General features: G+C 42.6%; 1 pseudogene; it reads left to right on the top strand.

The window, feature by feature from the left end:
• Window positions 1-10,677: 10,677 nt before the first annotated feature.
• LOC116630510 lies at window positions 10,678-11,533 on the top strand (annotated as a pseudogene).
• Window positions 11,534-18,547: the final 7,014 nt, after the last annotated feature.

The following is an 18,547-nucleotide window of genomic DNA, read 5'->3' as shown; positions in this document are numbered from 1 at the left end:
CTGCCCTTGATCAGGTTGCCAGCATGTGTAAGATGGTGAGATGGTGGAAAAGTCAACATGGTAAAGGGAGCATTCATCTGGTGAGCAGATGAGTGGTGTCCTCTCTGATATGGAGGTTCCCTGGAAGTGCTATCAGGGGAGTCCTTGGAGGAGGCTGATAGTTGATGTGGGAAATTTGGAGACACGAGGTCTGGGAATTAAGCAATATTATAGCCTGGGATAAAATTTCTATCCACTTGGGGACCACTTATTGTTTAAAAGCTTAAGAAGCAAGTAGGTCACTGTGCCTGTCTCTGTAAGTCTAGCCTCTTGGGGCCAGTAAGCTAGGTTGAAATTCCACAAGATTCCATGTTCTAAAGCTTGTGACCAAACAACTTGGGAGGTGAAATGGGTTCCTTGATCTGAATCTATGATATCTGGTGAGCCAAAGGAGATGATCATATACCTGGTTAGGAAGGAGATGACATGCTGGGAAGTGGTCAGCAGGAGTCTAGTGAAGTTATCAGTGATGGTGGTTATGTACTTACCAGCTTTAGCAGAGGGTGGCAGCGGCCTGAAAAAAATCAGTTTGCCATTGTGAGTGGAGTCTGTTACCCCAGGAGATACATGTCTTCCAGAGCCTTCCAGAGTTTTCTTTGGGAGCAAAGAGGGGCACTCACTGATTGGGCTTATTGTCATTGTGAGGGGGAACGCAATGACAATAGGCCCAGTCAGTGAGTGCCGTCACTCCCCTATGGTTTGTTGGAATATGGGCCCACTCTGCTAGTGGGTATGACATCTCTGGAGGAATAGTTGTGTCCAGAACTGTGTCTGATAGTTTGGGAGGTGGCTCATGCGGGGTCTTGGAGCAGGTGTGTAATCTGAATAAGGAGTCTGCAGTGTTATTATAATGTGGTCCTGGTGTTTGTTGGCATGTGTGCAGAGACTGACTATCATTGGCATATGTGAGTTGGCTCTCTTTTTCCAAGTGGAGATAATCCAGATAGGCTTTCCCTGAATCATGAAATTATCCCTTTGTTACTGTCCAGACCAGACTGTGGGCCTATTGGCTACTGTCCAGGAGTCAGTAAAAATGTGTGCCCTTGGGAGTCTCATTCTTATGGCCTGTGGTAGAGTCAGGCACACTGTCCCCAGCTCTGCCAGTTGGGCTGAGCCAGGAGAGCTCCCCTGGACGAGGGATATGCAGCTAGCAAGATGACATGCATCAGCCTTTCAGCAGGTGGCCTTGTGGACCATGGGGTTGCTGCCCACCCTCTTTCCATGTCAGGCAGTTGCTCCCGAAGGGCTCCCCAAACTATTAGAGGGGTGGGCAGTGAAGGTGCCTCTAGCTGCACCTCAATGTCAGTGGACAAGGGGCTAAGCATGGGAAAGCCACATCCTCCTGTAATTCAGAAAAACCCTCGATAGCAGGTTTAGTACTTTCCTAAAGGTACGAATTCCTGTTTAACAGTGAGGCGTCAGAGGCCATGCTAAGTCTCTTTTGCATTGAAACACTAACCCGAGGCAAGATGGGAACTTGGTGTGTGAAGCTGCGAGCCTGTTAATGTGTTTTTCTCTGAAAGGGCCCAGCAGGCTACCCAAATTTGGTGCTTGTGTCATGTACCTGGCTGCTATTTGGGGCAGATGTTTGGTCCAGGACCCCATGGGCAGCCAGGTAGAGCCACGCTTAGTCCAGAGACTCCAAGAGGTGTAACGAAGCATCACCAGTGATTCAATTCAGAAGTCTGGCCCTCAACGCACTAAGGCAGGGCCTGCTGCATGTCTTCTTGGCCCAGCCATGATGCAGTTTGTTGAGGTACTGCCCCATAGAGAAAAGCTGATTTAGGGGCGCCTGGGGGGCTCAGTCGGTTAAGTGTGTGCCTTCGGCTCAGGTCAAGATCTTGGGGTCCTGGGATCGAGCCCTGTGTTGGGCTCTGTGCTCAGTGGAGAGTCTGCCTGTCCCTCTCCCTCCCCCTTGCTCCTCCCCCTTTTTCTCCCCCCTGCCCCTCACCCAGTTTCTGTGTGCGTGTGTGCTCCCTCTCTCTCAAATACATAAAATCTTTAACAAAAAAAAGAAAAAAAAAAGCTGATTTGTATATAATGGCATAAATAGGCCTAAGTAACATGGATAAGTGTGGGACATGTTGTCCAAAGATGAAAAGACCTCATATGTGCTGTGCCTGCCATGGTGTAGGGGGAGGCTTCATTGTGGCGAGTTCATTTTTTTTTAAAGGAGATAGAAGCTTATTGAATATACTGCAAGGGAGTGGCGTGCAGGACCCAAAGGAGAGGCTGTCTGCCACTTGTCAGTTTTTAATAGTCAATTGTTAATCTTCATTCATTGGTGGCTGGATTTAAAACTGGCCAGATAGAGGTATTAAAGGGGGGAGATGGTGGGCCTAATGACCCTGGTGTCAAGCATATCTTTAATGATGAGCCAAAAGCCCTCTGTGTCTTGCTTCAGCCAATATTGTGGTGTATTTACTATTTTCACTGGAGGAAGCATTTGGATAGGTTCCCATTTGGCAGCTCCCATAAGAAAGGCCAGAAATTTAGTTTACCCCCCAGGTTTGTGGCTGAGTGAGGGCTTCCATAACTACAGTAGGAAAAGAGAGCTGGGGGGGCCATCATCGTTGGTAACTGTTTTAGAAATATGGTGCTAACAGACACATGTAGCTTAGCTTGTACTCCCTTTACGGTTTTACCTGCTACGCATTATAGTCTGTATGAGGTTCCCTTGGGGAATTTAGAAGGGTTACCTGGAATTACTGTGACTTGGACTCCTGTGTCTAATAGAGCCAGGAGTATTTATCGGGTCATTAGAACTTGTGCCATGTGCCAGGTATGAGACTCGTGATATCCCATAAGGTCAGGGAATGCGGGGTGACAGCAGCAAGGTATGCAGTGACAGAAGGACCGTGGTCCCAGTCATACTTGCCTTTGCAAGAAGTCATGGCTTCCTGAGTGAAGGTGCCCCTATCGTACTGGTTAGGACTCTGAGTTCCGGTGCCCATCCACAAACACAGGGGTCAGAGAAGCAAAGTCTCCTCCTTCTAAAGGCAGTGCCTGGCACCTTGGGAGCCCACACTAGGTTGTCGTTAATGCACAGGACTTATGAAAATCTTAGCCAATTGTCCCAATAGTCAGTGGCTGGATCTGCGCTTAGGGTCAAGAAATATACCTGATTTAATACCCATGGGAGAATTTACCCTCTGTGGGGCAATTAATAGTCTGAAAAAATATCTGAGGCACCTCAAATTAGCTTTAATGAGCAATGCTCTGAGGTTCAGGAAAACTCTGGTTGTTTCTTTGGAGTTTGCGCTTTGGGATGGGAAGCCTCAGTGTGCTGCAGTGTAGGGGAAAGTAGCAGAAAATGTGTGGTCCAAGGTGTGCTGTACATTCTCCAGGACCTGTGAATAATCAACTCTGTATCTCAATTTTTCTTATGGTCTTTTGTTGAGCCATGGCTCACCAGGGCTTTCCTTAGCAAATATTGATATAAATAACAGGATGGTAGAGCTACACTTGCAAATGACCACAGGGAATGTCTTTTAGCTGCAGTGGTTGACTGATTGGCTCTCCCAGGTGAGCAATTCTATCCGGGAAGGGTCCATTCTTTGCTGGTGTTCCTTTCTGCTACTTTGTGGAAACAACCACACAGTTTAAGTCCAATTTTTTTTTGTTTGAATGATCTATCCTTTGTTGAAAGTGCAGTATTGAAGTTCCCTGCTATTATTGTATTGATGTCTATTTCTCTCTTCAGGTCTGTTAATGTTTGCTTTATATATTTAGGTGTTCCGACGTTGAGTACATAAATATTTCAACTATCATATCCTTTTGAAGGATTCACCCTTATATCATTCAATGTTACAGATTTTGGTTTAGAGTCTATTTTGTCTAATGCAAGTATAACTACTGCTGCTTTCTTTTAGTTTCCATTTGCATGGAATATATTTTTCCATCGCTTCGCTTTCAGTCTATGTGTGTCCTTTAAGCTGAAGTGAGTCTCTTGTAGGTAGCATATAGTTGAGTTTTGTTTTTTTATCCATTCAGCCACTCTATGTCTTTTGATTGGAGAATTTATTCCATTTACATTTAAAGTAATTACTGATAGTATGCACTTGCAAACTGAACTACTGCCATTTTGTTAATTATTTTCCAGCTGTTTCATAGTTACTTTGTTCCTTTCTTCCTCTCTCATTCTCTTCCTTTGTGATTTGATGATTTTTCTATTACATTTTTCAGTTCAGTTATTGTATTCTTCAGCTCTGTGATTTCTGTTTGGCACTTCAAAAAAATTTTTTTTTTAGGGCGCCTGGGTGGCTCAGTTGGTTAAGCGACTGCCTTCGGCTCAGGTCATGATCCTGGAGTCCCTGGATCGAGTCCCGCATCGGGCTCCTTGCTCGGCGGGGAGCCTGCTTCTCCCTCTGACCCTCCCCCCTCTCATGTGCTCTCTCTCTCTCATTCTCTCTGTCTCAAATAAATAAAAAAAAAAAAATTTTTTTTTTTAAATTTTATTCATTTGAGAGAGAGATAGCATGGGGAGAGGAGCAGAGGGGATGGAGAGGGACAAGCAGACTCCGTTGTGAGTGTGGAGTCCAACACAGGGCTCGATCTCAAGACCCCAAGACCACAAACCTAGCCGAAACCAAGAGTTGGACGTTTAACAGACTGAGCCACCCAGGCGCCCCTGTTTGGTACTTTTTTATATTTTCTATCTCTTTGTTGAAATTCTTGGTTTGTTTATGCATTGTTCTGACCTATGACTTATTTTTTAACAATTTGTTTATTTATTTTAGAAAGAGAGAGTGGGGTGGGGAGGGGCAGAGGGAGAGGGAGAGGGAGAGAGAGAATCTCAAGCAGGCTCCACACCCAGTGCAGAGCCCAATGCGACATCATGACCTGAGCCGAAATCAAGAGTCAGACCCTTTATCGACTGATCCCCCAGGCACCCCACTATGACTGAACTTTCTTTGGGTAAATCACTTATCTCCATTTCGTTACAATTTATTTCTAGGGATTTATCTTTTTCTTTTGTTTGGAATATATTCCCCTCTTTCTTCATTATCCTTGGCTCTCTGTGTTGGTTTCTGTGCATTACATAGGACAGCCACATCTCCCATCTGATAGACTGGTCTTGTGCAGGAGATGAACCTTGCCAATCAGCCTGGTCTGAGCTCCTGGTTGCCTCTCAAAGCTTTGTGATTGTCCAAATTACCATTTTTGTTCTTAGTGACTCCCAGTAACTGAAGGTGTGCCAAGACCTGACAGTGTCCCAAAGGGAAGGATCACAGTTAGCACCTAGATGCAGGCTTATTAGAAGCTGGACTCTCAGGCAGTAGTATGAGAGTTTGGAGTTAAACCCCTTTTGGAGAGAAACTGGAAGATGGGCATTTTTATCTGTTCCCTCTGTGCTGAGCCCAGATGTAGGGCTCAAGGAGTGGGTTCAGGTAAAGTTCACCAGTGCCTATTTATTTATTTATTTATTTTTAAGATTTTATTTATTTGTCAGAGAGAAAGAGACAGAGAGCCCAAGCAGGGAGAGCGACAGAGGCAGAGGGAGAAGCAGGCTTCCTGCTGAGCAGGGAGCCCGATGCGGGACTCGATCCCAGGACCCTGGGATCATGACCTGAGCTGAAGGCAGACACTTAACCAACTGAGCCACCCAGGCGTCCCACCAGTGCCTATTTAAAAACTACTTCTTTGTTTGCTGTAAATGCAAGCCCCGTTGACTATCAGAACTAGGTGATTTGGGGGCCAATCCTTTAGGTGGAAGCCTTAAAAGTTGGGACACTAGATGTGTGATCCAAATCCTTTGATCCTCAGAGAGAAGCTGGTTCTCCTCAGTGAGGACTGATCTTAATGAAATGGAGTTGGGATTCCCTCCTGATTGTGTGGCACGGTACCAGGGGTGAAGTTTATGGTGAGAGTGTATCTAAGTCTTTCCTACCTATTTTGATGTGGGTATTTTCTCATTTGCCTGATGTGTAAAAGTCATTCAGCTAATTTCTGAATTTCTCTTGGGGGTAATTGCTCCACGTGTAGCTGTATATCTGAAGCATCCGTGGGAGGAGGGAGGTTCAGGGGCCTCTTATGTCACCATCTTGGTCCCTCCTTCCTCTTTCCTTTTTCTTTATTTTCAACACTTTTCCCCCTTCAACTCACTTGCTTCCTATGTCACTAGGAAAACATGAGAATTTCTATAAGCTCCCACTACCCTATCTACTTACCCAACAGCAGCTCTACCAACTACTGTTTCTTCCCTTTTGTTACTACGGATGAATCATCCATGCTCTTAGACAGGGTCAACTAATCCAGCAGTGGGTGTGCCGCCTGCTCATACCAGCTCACAAGGGCTGATTGTTTATTTACATCGTAGGAATATTACACCTCCAATAGTTCAGAATTAGCCACGACAGGAGTATTTATATCACAGAAATCAGCAAATGCTACAGATTGGTGCTTTTCCTCGTGTTAACCTGTGGTTAACATGTACTCCTTACCTATTCAGGCAATGTACCTTAAGATATACACACACACATTTATGTTTATGAGATGCGTTCATGTGGATATGTATAACTCTAGTTCATTCATTTTTACTGTCCTGCCCCACTCCACAAGAACATGAGCTCCATTTCCATCAGTTATATTCTCTGCTATATTCCTAGGGCTTGGAGCAATACCCAGCACAAAGCAGGCTCAATACATATTTATTTGATGGAACAAATGGGGTGTGTCTGAAATTTTACCTCTGCCACCTCTCTGAGTTAATATGTTAATCCGTTATTTGGGAATTTAGTAGATCTTTTTATTATTTTTTTTAAGTAAACTCTGTGCCCAACGTGGTGCTCGAACTCACAACCCAGAGGTCAAAAGTTGCATGCTGTATGGACTGGGTCAGCCAGGCGCCCGAGTTTAGTAGATCTTAATATGCTGACCCACGTGGGTTTTCAAGCCTTATCAAGGAATTCATTTTGCATGTCCTTTACAATCAGAAGAGGGCAATTTTGGGGGAAGAATAGGTAAGAGATGGTCAGTCATAAGTGTGGGGGTCCCTACCAGGTTCGGGGATTCAGATGAGATCCAGCAGCGTTTCAGGGTGGCAGGAGAGTAGACTGCTTTGGGGATTCAGTGCCACCAGATGGCAGTATGAGCATGCTAGAAAGCCAAGGTCAGGGATCGCGGCCACATGGGTCCCTGAATGCAGGTAGGTGACTCAAAGATATACCTTTCCTTCTATTTTTTCCCGCCTTTGGCCAACTCATCTTTTATTAACATTAGTCTTTTGCAGCTTTATATAAGTTGTTGCTTTATATGTCCCCTTACATTTGACAATACTAAATTTAAAATATTGGAGCAGAAGAAACCAGATTAAAAAAAATTTTTTAAGTTTTAATTAATTTATTCATTTTTTAAAAGTAATCTCTGAACCCAGCGTGGGGCTTGAACTCACGACCCCGAGATCAAGAGTCGCATGCTCGTCTGACTGAGCCAGCCAGATGCCCCCTCCAAAATTTTTTTTATTGAGATAAAATTCACATAACCTAAAAATTACCATTTAAACTATTTTAAACTGCATGACTGAGTGAGTTTTAGTATATTTGCAATGTTCTACAACCATTATTATTGTTAATTTCAGAATATTTGTATTACTCCAAAAAGTAACCCTGTACCAACTATGTAGTCAATCCCTATACTCCCTTCCCTCCATCCTCTAACAACCATTAATCTACTTTCTGTCTCTCTGGACTCGCCTACGCTGCGCATTTCATATAAATGGAATTATACAATATGCAGCACATTTTTTTTTTTTCCAGTTAAGTAGGCTCCGTGCCCAACATGGGGCTTGAACTCACAACCCTGAGATCAAGGGTTGCATGCTCTACTGACGGAGCCAGCCAGGTGCCACATATTTTTAATGGCAAGATTTATCTATGGTGCCAAAATAAGGCTATGTTCTGTCTAAAATATCAGAGTTTATACAGGATGGGAAAAACATACAGTTTTGAAATAATTAGTAACTCTAACTTGCCCTTAATATATTTTTTCCCTAATATTTCTTTTTGTTTTGTTTTGTTTTTATTATGTTATGTTAATCACCATACATTACATCATTAGTTTTTGATGTAGTGTTCCATGATTCATTGTTTGCGTATAACACCCAGTGCTCCATGCAGAACGTGCCCTCTTTAATACCCATCACCAGGCTAACCCATCCCCCCAACCCCTCCTTAATATTTTATGACAGAGTTTTAGGGACTACCCAAATGAGGTTTGCCTGCTTCTTGCACAGGAACACACCTTAATTCTTTTGATTACAATGAGATAGAGACTAAAGGATAGAAGCAATAAAGACTGATTAATGCGGCTCATGTCCCCTTAATTCCTTAGCAAATAAAAAGCAAAGCAGGGGCGCCTGGGTGGCTCGGTTGGTTAAACGTCTAAGGTCATGATCTCAGGGTCCTGGGACTGAGCCCCGAGGTGAGGCGCGCTCCCTGCTCAGCTTCTCCCTCTCCCTTTACCCCTCCCCCACCTCATGCTCCCTATCTCTATCTCTCTCTCAAATAAATAAAATCTTAAAAAAAGAAAAGGAAAGAAAAAGCAAAGCAGTATCCAGACATTACCCACCATGTATTCAGGCTCCTGCTGAAGGCAGGGTTCTTTAGTAGTCTTCATGGCTTTAGGCCCAGACTGGTTGCAACTGGTCCCTGATGGGTTTTGCCCACAGCCCGCAGCATTGACACTTATGGGAACAGTTGAGCATTTATCAGCAACAGTTGAGGGAAGCAGGGAGAGGGGTTTGTCCTCCTTTTATAACTTTCCCAAAGGTAGACATTGTGAGTTAACAGCAACACTTACTCACATCTTTCTTCATCTTATTTGGGATACACAGAAAATAGATTCTCTTGAAGAGTTTTTATAGACAACTATATCAAAAACAAAAGCAAATAAAATTTCTAACCTCAGGGGACAAAAGTAGGGGATTTAAAGATGCTTCAAATTCTGAATATCACCTTCTCAGTTTGCAAAGGGCACAGATCTTTCTTTAAAGCAGTTGTCACTGGGGCGCCTGGGTGGCTCAGTTGGTTAAGCGACTGCCTTTGGCTCAGGTCATGATCCTGGGGTCCCAGGATCGAGTCCCGCATCGGGCTCCCTGCTCAGCAGGGAGTCTGCTTCGCCCTCTGACCCTCTCCTCTCTCATGTGCTCTCTCTCTCTCAAATAAATAAATAAAATCTTAAAAAAAAAAAGCAGTTGTCACTGGCTGTTAGTCCTTCTGATGACCATGGAAAAGAAAATCATTACATGTATGTGTGAGGGGTGTCAGGCCCAAGAAGGTTTTTCTGAGCAGCTCCCAGAGCCCTGAGTTAACGTCTTCACTAGTTAAAACACAGAAAGATGTGTATGCTTTAAAAATTGGAATTAACTGAAGTAAAAATGACAGTAATGTAGGGAGAAAGTGACTCTACCTAAGTCATAAATTATTATAACAATAGGAATATCCAACTATATCTTGAAAACTACAAAAAAAAAATCAGATTATATAAAGTGCAAAGAAAAGACAAGCATAGGGACACCTGGGTGGCTCAGATGGTTAAGCGTCTGCCTTCGGCTCAGGTCATGATCCCAGGGTCCTGGGATCGAGCCCCACATCAGGCTCCCTGCTCAAGTGGGGAGCCTGCTTCTCCCTCTCCCTCTGCCATTCTCTCCACTTGTGCTCTCTGGCTCTATCTCTCTGTCAAATAAATAAATAAAATCTTTAAAAAAATAAAAATAAAAATAAAAAAATAAATATGTATTTTCCCTGTACTGTGGTAGATGTACCATGATTAAGAAGATTGGGTTGCCCTTAAATATTCAATTCTGATTACATAATTTTAAATGACCTCAATGAAGAAGAAAGGAGGGAGGTATCTGAGGAAGGCAGTATAATATTATGAGATATTTTCTGGTTAGTTCAGATTTTAAGACAAAATTTACAAATGATGGAAATAAGGAAATACGACTAAGGATGAATAGAGAGAATATCATAAATCTGTAAAAACACTAAAGTCCCAAATGAGTTGAGAATTGTAAATCTGCTGAGGACAAATAAAAAAGTTTCATAAGTCATATTTAGAGCAAAAAGATAACGGAAGAGTTAGGTCTGATGCTTGCGGCTGACTCTGTAATGTGAACAAGTGGCAGAAGAAGCAGAATCTTGAGTCTCTCTTCCATGTCAAGGGGAATGTTTTCATATTTGAAAAAGGTAAAACCATAGTGGGCTAGAAGGAACTGGAGCCCAAGATGGATGAGAAAAGCAGTACCTAAGTTGTGCAGAGGTCTAAATAATTTCAGTCAACTAGACTGCATGAATTGTGTCCAGCGTACTCAGTCCAGAATGAATAGTTGAATATTTGTTATTTTGAAAATCAAAGAGGGTCACCTGGGTGGCTCAGTCAGTTAAGCGCCGGCCTTCGGCTCAGGTCATGATCCCGGGGTCCTGGGATGGAGTCCCGCATTGGGCTCCCTGCTCAGTGGGGAGCCTTCTTCTCCCTCTCCCACTGTCTGCCGCTCCCCCTGCTTGTGCTCTCTCTCTCTGTCAAATAAATAAAATCTTTAAAAAGAAAATCAAGGAGAATGACACCAAGTTCAGATATCAGCAAATACAGTGGCAAGTTCCCAAAAGAAGAAGATGGAGCTCTTTCCTGTCTTGCAAGATGGCGGGTGAAAAAGCTGACAATCCCGATACTAAGGAGAAAAAATCTGGAGCCAAGAAGGCTGATTCTGGTGGCAAGGTCAAGAAGGGTAACTGCGAGGCTAAAATACCAAAGAAGGAGAAGCTCCACTGCAAGCCCTGTCCTAGTCAGAGGAATTGGTGGATATTCCCAATATGCTGTGTATTCCAGAAAGGCCATGTACAAGAGGAAGTATTCAGCAACTAAATCCAGGGTTGAAAAGGAAAAGAAGGTTCTTGCTACTGTCACAAAACCAGTTGGTGGTGACAAGAATGGTGGTACCCGAGTGGTTAAACTTTGCAAAATGTCTAGGTATTGTCCTACTGAAGATGTGCCTCAAAAGCTGTTGAGCCACAGCAAAAAAAACCTTCCAGTCAGCGTGTGAGAAAACTGCGAGCTAGCATCACTCCTGGCACCATTTTGATCATCCTCACTGGGCGCCATAGAGGCAAGAGGGTGGTTTTCCTGAAGCAACTGAGCAGTGGCTTGCTAGTTGTGACCAGACCTCTGGCCCTCATTCGGGTTGCTTTGCATAGAACACCAGAAATTTGTCATTGCCACCTCCACCAAAATTGGTATCAGCAGTGTGAAAATCCCAAAACACCTCACTGATGCTTATTTCAAGAAGAAGAGGCTGCATAAACCCAGACACCAGGAAAGTGAGATCTTCAACATGGAGAAAGAGAAATGTGAGATTACAGAGCAGCGCAAGATTGATGGGAAAGCTGTGGACTCACAAATTCGGCCAAAAATCAAAGCTGTTCCTCAGCTTCAGGGCTACCTCCCCTCTGTGTTTTCTCCCACAAATGGAGTTTACCCTCACAAATTGGTGTTCTAAATTTCTTACAAAGAGGGATGCCTGGGTGCCTGGGTGGCTCAGACCCGTTAAATGTCTGACTTCCGCTCAGGTCATGATCTCAGGGTCCTGGAACGGAGGCCCATGTTGGGCTCTGTGCTTAGGGAGCAGTTTGCTTCTCCCTCTCCCTCTGCCCCCCCACCTCCGGCACTCCCCCCCCCCGAATAAATAAATAATTAAAATAAATAAATAAAATATCTTACAGAGAACTAATTAAATAACCGATCCATTAAAAGAAAAGAAGAAGAGGGTGGAGTGGAGTACTCAAACCTGATTTTGCTCCCGGGCAAGATTCAGGAAAGGATTATTCAAAGTATCATTTATGTGCTCTTACCAAGTAAACACATTATTAGAAGTGAGAGTTTGCTAGGGACATGTATTTTCAGATTAACCTTTCTTTCTTTTGATAGGATTAATGAATTTGTGAAAAAGTGAAATAAATCCTGACTTCTACAAGGTTTTGGAATAGTTTCCTTATTACATCTTCTAGATTCCAAGGTCCTCGAGTGCAAGGGATTATGCTTCATTTGTCTTTGGGTCCCTAATGCCTGGAACAGTTCTTTTTCTTTTTTTTTTAAGATTTTATTTATTTGACAGGGAGAGACACAGCGAGAGAGGGAACACAAGCAGGGGGAGTGGGAGAAGGAGAAGCAGGCTTCCCGTGGAGCAGGGAGCCCGATGTGGGGCTCGATGTGGGGCTCGATCCCAGGACCCCAGGATCATGACCTGAGCCAAAGGCAGACACTTAACGACTGAGCCACCCAGGTGCCTCCAGGAACAGTTCTTAATAGTTTGCTATAGTCTGTGCTCTGGATAAGTAAGTATATTAATTGAATGAAGGATGCAGAAGTATGGCTCAGATGCTGGTACAATTGAGTGGTTACTGGTTAGACAATTTTTTTTTTTTTAATATTGCTGATGTCACATTTCCAACTTTTAAAAAAATTTTATTTTATTTTTAAGATTTTATTTATTTATTTTGACAGAGAGACACACCGAGAGAGGGAACACAAGCAGGGGGAGTGGGAGAGGGAGAAGCAGGCTTCCTGCCGAGCAGGGAGCCCGATGTGGGGCTCAATCCCAGGACCCTGGGATCATGACCTGAGCCGAAGGCAGAAGCCCAACGACTGAGTCACCCAGGCTCGCCCTGGTTAGACAATCTTGCCTAAAAGATCCAGCCAATGGATAGATATCAAACTAGACAAATGAGAAATTCAAACTGTGAAATAATAGGTAAAGCACAATACCAATTTGGTTTTGAAAATGATATATTTGCGTGGAATAATAGGGGGAAAATCTTTATGTATTTCAGAAGGGAGTTTATGGCTAGTATGGCTGTTCTAGTGAACAATCAATATTCAGTGAAATTAAAAATTTGACTCCTGAGTATGTATCTCTTCAGAGATCCTTAAGGAGACAGAAATGAGAATATTTATCATATTTTTTAAAATTTTGTTTGTAGCAAAGGACAGGAAGCAACATAGGGGCAGTACCTTAGACCTGGGTAAGAGGTTTGCGACATAAATATAGCAGCTGAGGAACTTTGGCAATAACGAACAATTCATATTACTAAATGTGTACGTGTGGTTTAGACATGTGTGCTTAAAATGGAAAGCTGATGCTTTAAATTGGACACTGAAAGAATTATGAATAGCTTTACTTTCATAAAAATATGTTAAAAGTTTAGTTAAATTTTCAGAAAACTGAATTTAAAATTCAGCTTTATTTAAACAATTTTGGCTGAATACTCTAATATCTATTAATTATAATTTATGTTGTATTTTAATATAATAAATAATTTTGGATACTTTAGAAGAAAAAAGACTTTTTTGAAAATAGTATATGATATTTCATTTTAATTTTTACTTTTACATGTATTTTAACTTTCTTTTTTTTTTTTTTAAAGATTTTTTATTTATTTATTTGAGAGAGAATGAGAGACAGAGAGCACGAGAGGGAAGAGGGTCAGAGGGAGAAGCAGACCCCCTGCTGAGCAGGGAGCCTGATGTGGGACTCGATCCCGGGACTCCAGGATCACGACCTGAGCTGAAGGCAGTCGCTTAACCAACTGAGCCACCCAGGCGCCCGTATTTTAACTTTCTTTTTAAAGATTTTATTTATTTATTTGAGAGAGAGAGAGCACAAGTTGGGGGGGAGGGGCAGAGGAAGAGGGAGAAGCAGACGTCCCCCCGACCAAGGAGCTGGGCTCAACAACAACACAGGGTTTGGGCCTCTATCCCAGGACCCTGAGATCATGACCTGAGCTGAAGTCAGACACTTAACTGACTGAGCCACCCAGGCGCCCCTGTATTTTAACTTTTAAAATGAAAATATATTTAAGTTGTGTAAAATCTGAATGTATTACAGATTATTTTTTAATTTGGATTGTTGAGAATAAATACAAGTCAAGGTCATCACAAATATAGAAAATACAAAGTGGAGCTCAAAAAGAAAAAATGAAAAGAAATGAAATAGAAAGTCTTTTTTTTTTCTGTAAAGTAACTTTTATGCCCATCTTGGGGATAGAACCCACGACCCTCTGAGACTGAGAGTAGCATGCTCTGCTGACAGAGCCAGCCAGGCTTACTAAAATAGGAAGTCTTTTTTGTTGTTGTTCACACTCTTCTTTTTTTTTTAATTTTATTTATTTGACAGAGAGAGAGGGAACACAAGCAGAGGGAGTGGGAGAGGGAGAAGCAGGCTTCCTGCTGAGCAGGGAGCCCGATGCGGGGCTCAATCCCAGGGGATGCGGGGCTTGATCCCAGGACCCTGGGATCATGACCTGAGCCGAAAGCATAGACTTAACAACTGAGCCACTCAGGCACCCCTAGGAAGTCTTTAAAAGAAGCAGTCTGCTTAAATTTTTAGAAGTTGAAAACAATGATAGATAGTTGAGAATGGTTCACTTAACATTTTTGAATAGATTACAGATTGTTTATTTAATGGAGATTTAATAACTAATCAATACAATGGAAGCAGGAAGAAAATTATTCTCTTCAAATACACAACTTGAGTGGGTCCAATGAAATCTCTGTAATTTCACCTTCTTTACTAATTAAGTTTTGGCAACCGACTGAAGCAATTAGAATTAATTGAGAATTATTAATGAAATCAGCAGGTGAATGCGAAAGAGAAACCCTGAGGTTTTCAATGTTTGTTGAGCAATGATCCTGGACAATGACCATCACATTCTTCTGTTTCAACTGAATGATTGTAATTTTAATTTTTATTTTCACTCAGGAAAAATTTAGTAATTTCCTTTACACCAAAATGCTTTCAAATGGAGTACAAAACTATAGAATTTGTATTTTATATTTTAAGTTTAAAGGCTATGTATTTGGTTATGCTGTTATGCATCTCACAACCAATTTTCAAGGTCCGCTTTGGCCAACAAAATATTTGTGACTAGAAATAATTTAGGGTTCTGATTAAAAGAACGGAAATGTCACTGGCACACACATGCTATTATGGAGCTGGGAAAAGAAAAGACTGAGTAATTGGCAAACAATGATAGCATTTATCAACACAAATAAACACTGACATAGGACATTATTGTAATACTTTTTTTTTTTTTTGAAGACTTTATTTATTTAAGACAGAGAGAGAGAGAGAGAGCGCACGCATAGAGGGAAAGGGAGAGGGAGACTTCCTGACTCGGGGCTTGATTCCCGGGCCCTGAGATCATGACCTGAGCCGAAGGCAGACGCTTAATGGGCTGAGCCATCCAGGCGCCCCTATTGTAATAGTCTTAAAGCAATTTTATTTATTTATTTATTTATTTATTTATTTATTATTTTTTATTTATTTTTAAAAGATTTTATTTATTTATTTATTTGACAGAGAGAGACACAGCGAGAGAGAGGAAACACAAGTAGGGGGAGTGGGAGATGGGGAAGCAGGCTTCCCTCTGAGTAGGGAGCCTGACGTGGGGCTCGATCCCAGGGCCCAGGTATCATTAACCGAGCCGAAGGCAGACGCCTAACAACTGAGCCACCCAGGTGCCCCAAAGTAATTTTATTTTAACAGCACAACATTTACAGAAAGCAGCAGAACATTTCTAGATTCAGAATAAATGATTTTGAAAGTTGAAGCTAGAATGGCTAAGCATTTAAGACAGATAAATAATTATCACCATCTAGGATGGAAAATTAAGTACAAGATTATTAATTTAATGGCTAGTAAAGTGAGAGAAGAAATCATATACAAAATAAAACTTAAATGTTTACATTATCAACTTCAATTCGATTGTAAAGTCATGTTGAATAATTATACACACGTATACACACACTTACTTTTGAACTACCATAAGAAAACAAAGTGAAAAATTAAGGAATGTTTCATTGGTATTACCCCTATTGTAAAAAAAAAAAAAAGTACAAGATTTTGGCCAAAGAGAAGAACTGAGAAAACATTTGTCAATTTAAAGCATCGATTCAAAAGATTGCTGAAGGTAAGTCTGCTAAGAAACATATGTGGAGGGGCACCTGGGTGGCTCAGTCCATTAAGCGTCCAACTCTTGATTTACTCTCAGGTCATGATCTCAAGGTCCCGAGATTGAGCCCCACATCAGGCTCTGTGCTCAGCATGGAGTCTGCTTGAGATTTTGTCTTTCCAACTCCCTCTGCTCCTCCCCCCTTTCACGCTCTGTCTCTATCTAAAAAATAAATAAATAAATCTTAACAACAACAAAAAGAAACAAATGTGGATGGCCCTGGAGGCACATTTTCTGGCTTGGTGGCTTACTAGAGAGCTGGCTCAGCAGGACTGACCCTGTCTGCAGAGGAACAGCTAAGTTGTTGGCTAATGCCAGGGTTCCTGGCAGGTAGAGACTCTTCAAGACTGTTCCCAAGGCACTGGGTGTAAGAACTCAGCCTTGGGTTTACACACTCCTAGTATTCTTCTTGAGCCTGAGATGCCTTGATATATTCTTGTTTCTTGGAGCAACTAGATCTTCCCTATACTCTCTTAGTGCAGTTAATAAATATGTAACACAGGGATGGGGCAGAATCCTTTCTTGTTGAGTGTTTGTGGAAGATCTAGTCCATTGCCTTAGGCAGGCCCTGGGACTTTGACCAAGATGCATTGAGAACATCTATGCCAGGCCTATGTCATAGGGTAATGAGAAATCAGGGGACCTTGTGTATGTTTTACCAGTAAATCCTATGTAATAGATGTGCAATGTAGCACTAGTGCTGTATGTCTGTGTCAGTGATCTGGTCCATGTATGAGGAAGCCTACGATAAAGGCCTTGCTAAAATAAGGTGCACATACCATAATTTAGCCCTATCCAAAACATTCCTGAAACCATTTATGAGTTTTGTTTGAATCTGTTGGTCTTAATCGTGTTAATAGTAATGATATTCTTTGGAACAAACCAAGGGTTGCATGCAACATTCTGGATCTGCCCAAATGTTGAACATCTTGATGAAGCATATACAAAATCACTCTTGATCACATGGAGAAAATATTTTGTCAAAATATTAAATTTTGTTAAAATAATTGGATTTAATTTAGAAAAGATATAAGATGCATTAGAAAAGTTTTAAAAAAAGTAGAAGATTTCAGAGAAGGAGCAAGATGATGGAAGAGTAGGAGACCTAAATTTTGTCTGGTCCCAGGAATTCAGCTAGATAGGTATCAAACCATTCTGAACACCCATGAACTCAACAGGAGATGGAAGAAAAGAATAGCAGCAACTCCCTGAACAGAAAAGCGACCACTTTCTGGAAGGTAGGACATGCGGAGAAGTGAATCTGAGGCGATATTCGGGAAGATACACGGCGGGGGAGGGGGCCTCCGTCAGCGGCTACCGGCAAGTGATAGAGCAGTGGAGCACAAAATCGGAACTTTTAGAAGTCTGCTCTGCTGAGGGACGTCACTCCACTGGCAAAGCAGGAGGGTGGAACCCTCACTGGGACAGTGTGGTCTCAGGACCCTCGGGGTCACAGAAAGACCGGGGGTGCGTGAGTGCAGCAGAGCTCCCAGGTATCGGAGTGGGGAAGCCGGCTGCAGAGACGGAGCCGAGGTGCGGGCTCTCAGCTTGGGGTTGCCATAAACCGTGATCTGCGGCACAGTTGGGCCACTGCTCTTCCAGCAGGGACCCAACAAGTGGCGGATCCGGGGAGACACCCCTTCCTCCCCCGGGAGGAGTGGCGCAGGAGTGCACCACAGGGATCTGCTGGGTTTGGAGACTCCACATGGGGTCGGGTGCCAGAAAGAAATGCTCAGGCACAGGCCGGGTGAGCACGGAGTGCGGCCGGAGACGGGGGAGACGGGAGTGATTGACTGCTTTTCTCTGGGGGCACACTGAGGAGTGGGGCCCTGAGTTCTTGGCTCCTCCAGGCCGGAGATTGGGAGGCTGCCATTTCACTCTCGTCCTCCAAAGCTGTACGGAAAGCTTGCAGGGAACAAAAGCTCCTGAGAGCAAACCCGAGCAGATTACTTAGCCCACCCCTGGCAAGGGCGGGGCAATACCGTCTCCAGCAAAGACATCTGAGAACCACTGCATCAGGCCCCTCCCCCAGGAGATCAGCAAGAACAGCCCGCCAAGACCAAGTTTCCCGATCAATGAAAACGGCAGAACTCCAGCGCTAGGGGAATACTGCACATAGAATCCATGGCTTTTTTACCATGATTCTTTAGTCTTTCAAAGTTAATTTTTTTAATTTTCTTTTTTTTCATTTTCTATTTTTTTTTGAATTTTTCTTCTTTCCTTTTTCAACCAACATCTTATCAATCCTTTTTAAAAAATCTTTTTTATTTTTCATTTTTACAGTCATATTCTATCCCTTCACTGTAGTTAACCTTATTTTTTGTATATATATAAGTTGTTCTCTCTTTAAAATTTTGGGATACAGTTTCTTCTAACAGACCAAAATACGCCCAAAATCTAATGTGTAGCACTGATCTATTCACCAGCCTGATCATATATGATCATATTCTTTTTTTTCCTTTTTCCTTTTTTCTTTTATCTTTTTTCTTTCTTTCCCTTTCTTT

Source organism: Phoca vitulina, unplaced genomic scaffold, assembly GCF_004348235.1.
Source record: "Phoca vitulina isolate PV1807 unplaced genomic scaffold, GSC_HSeal_1.0 scaffold4, whole genome shotgun sequence".
Classification (NCBI taxonomy): Eukaryota; Metazoa; Chordata; class Mammalia; order Carnivora; family Phocidae; genus Phoca; species Phoca vitulina.
Note: the sequence above shows the minus strand (reverse complement) of the source record. Positions and strands in the feature narration are given on the sequence as shown.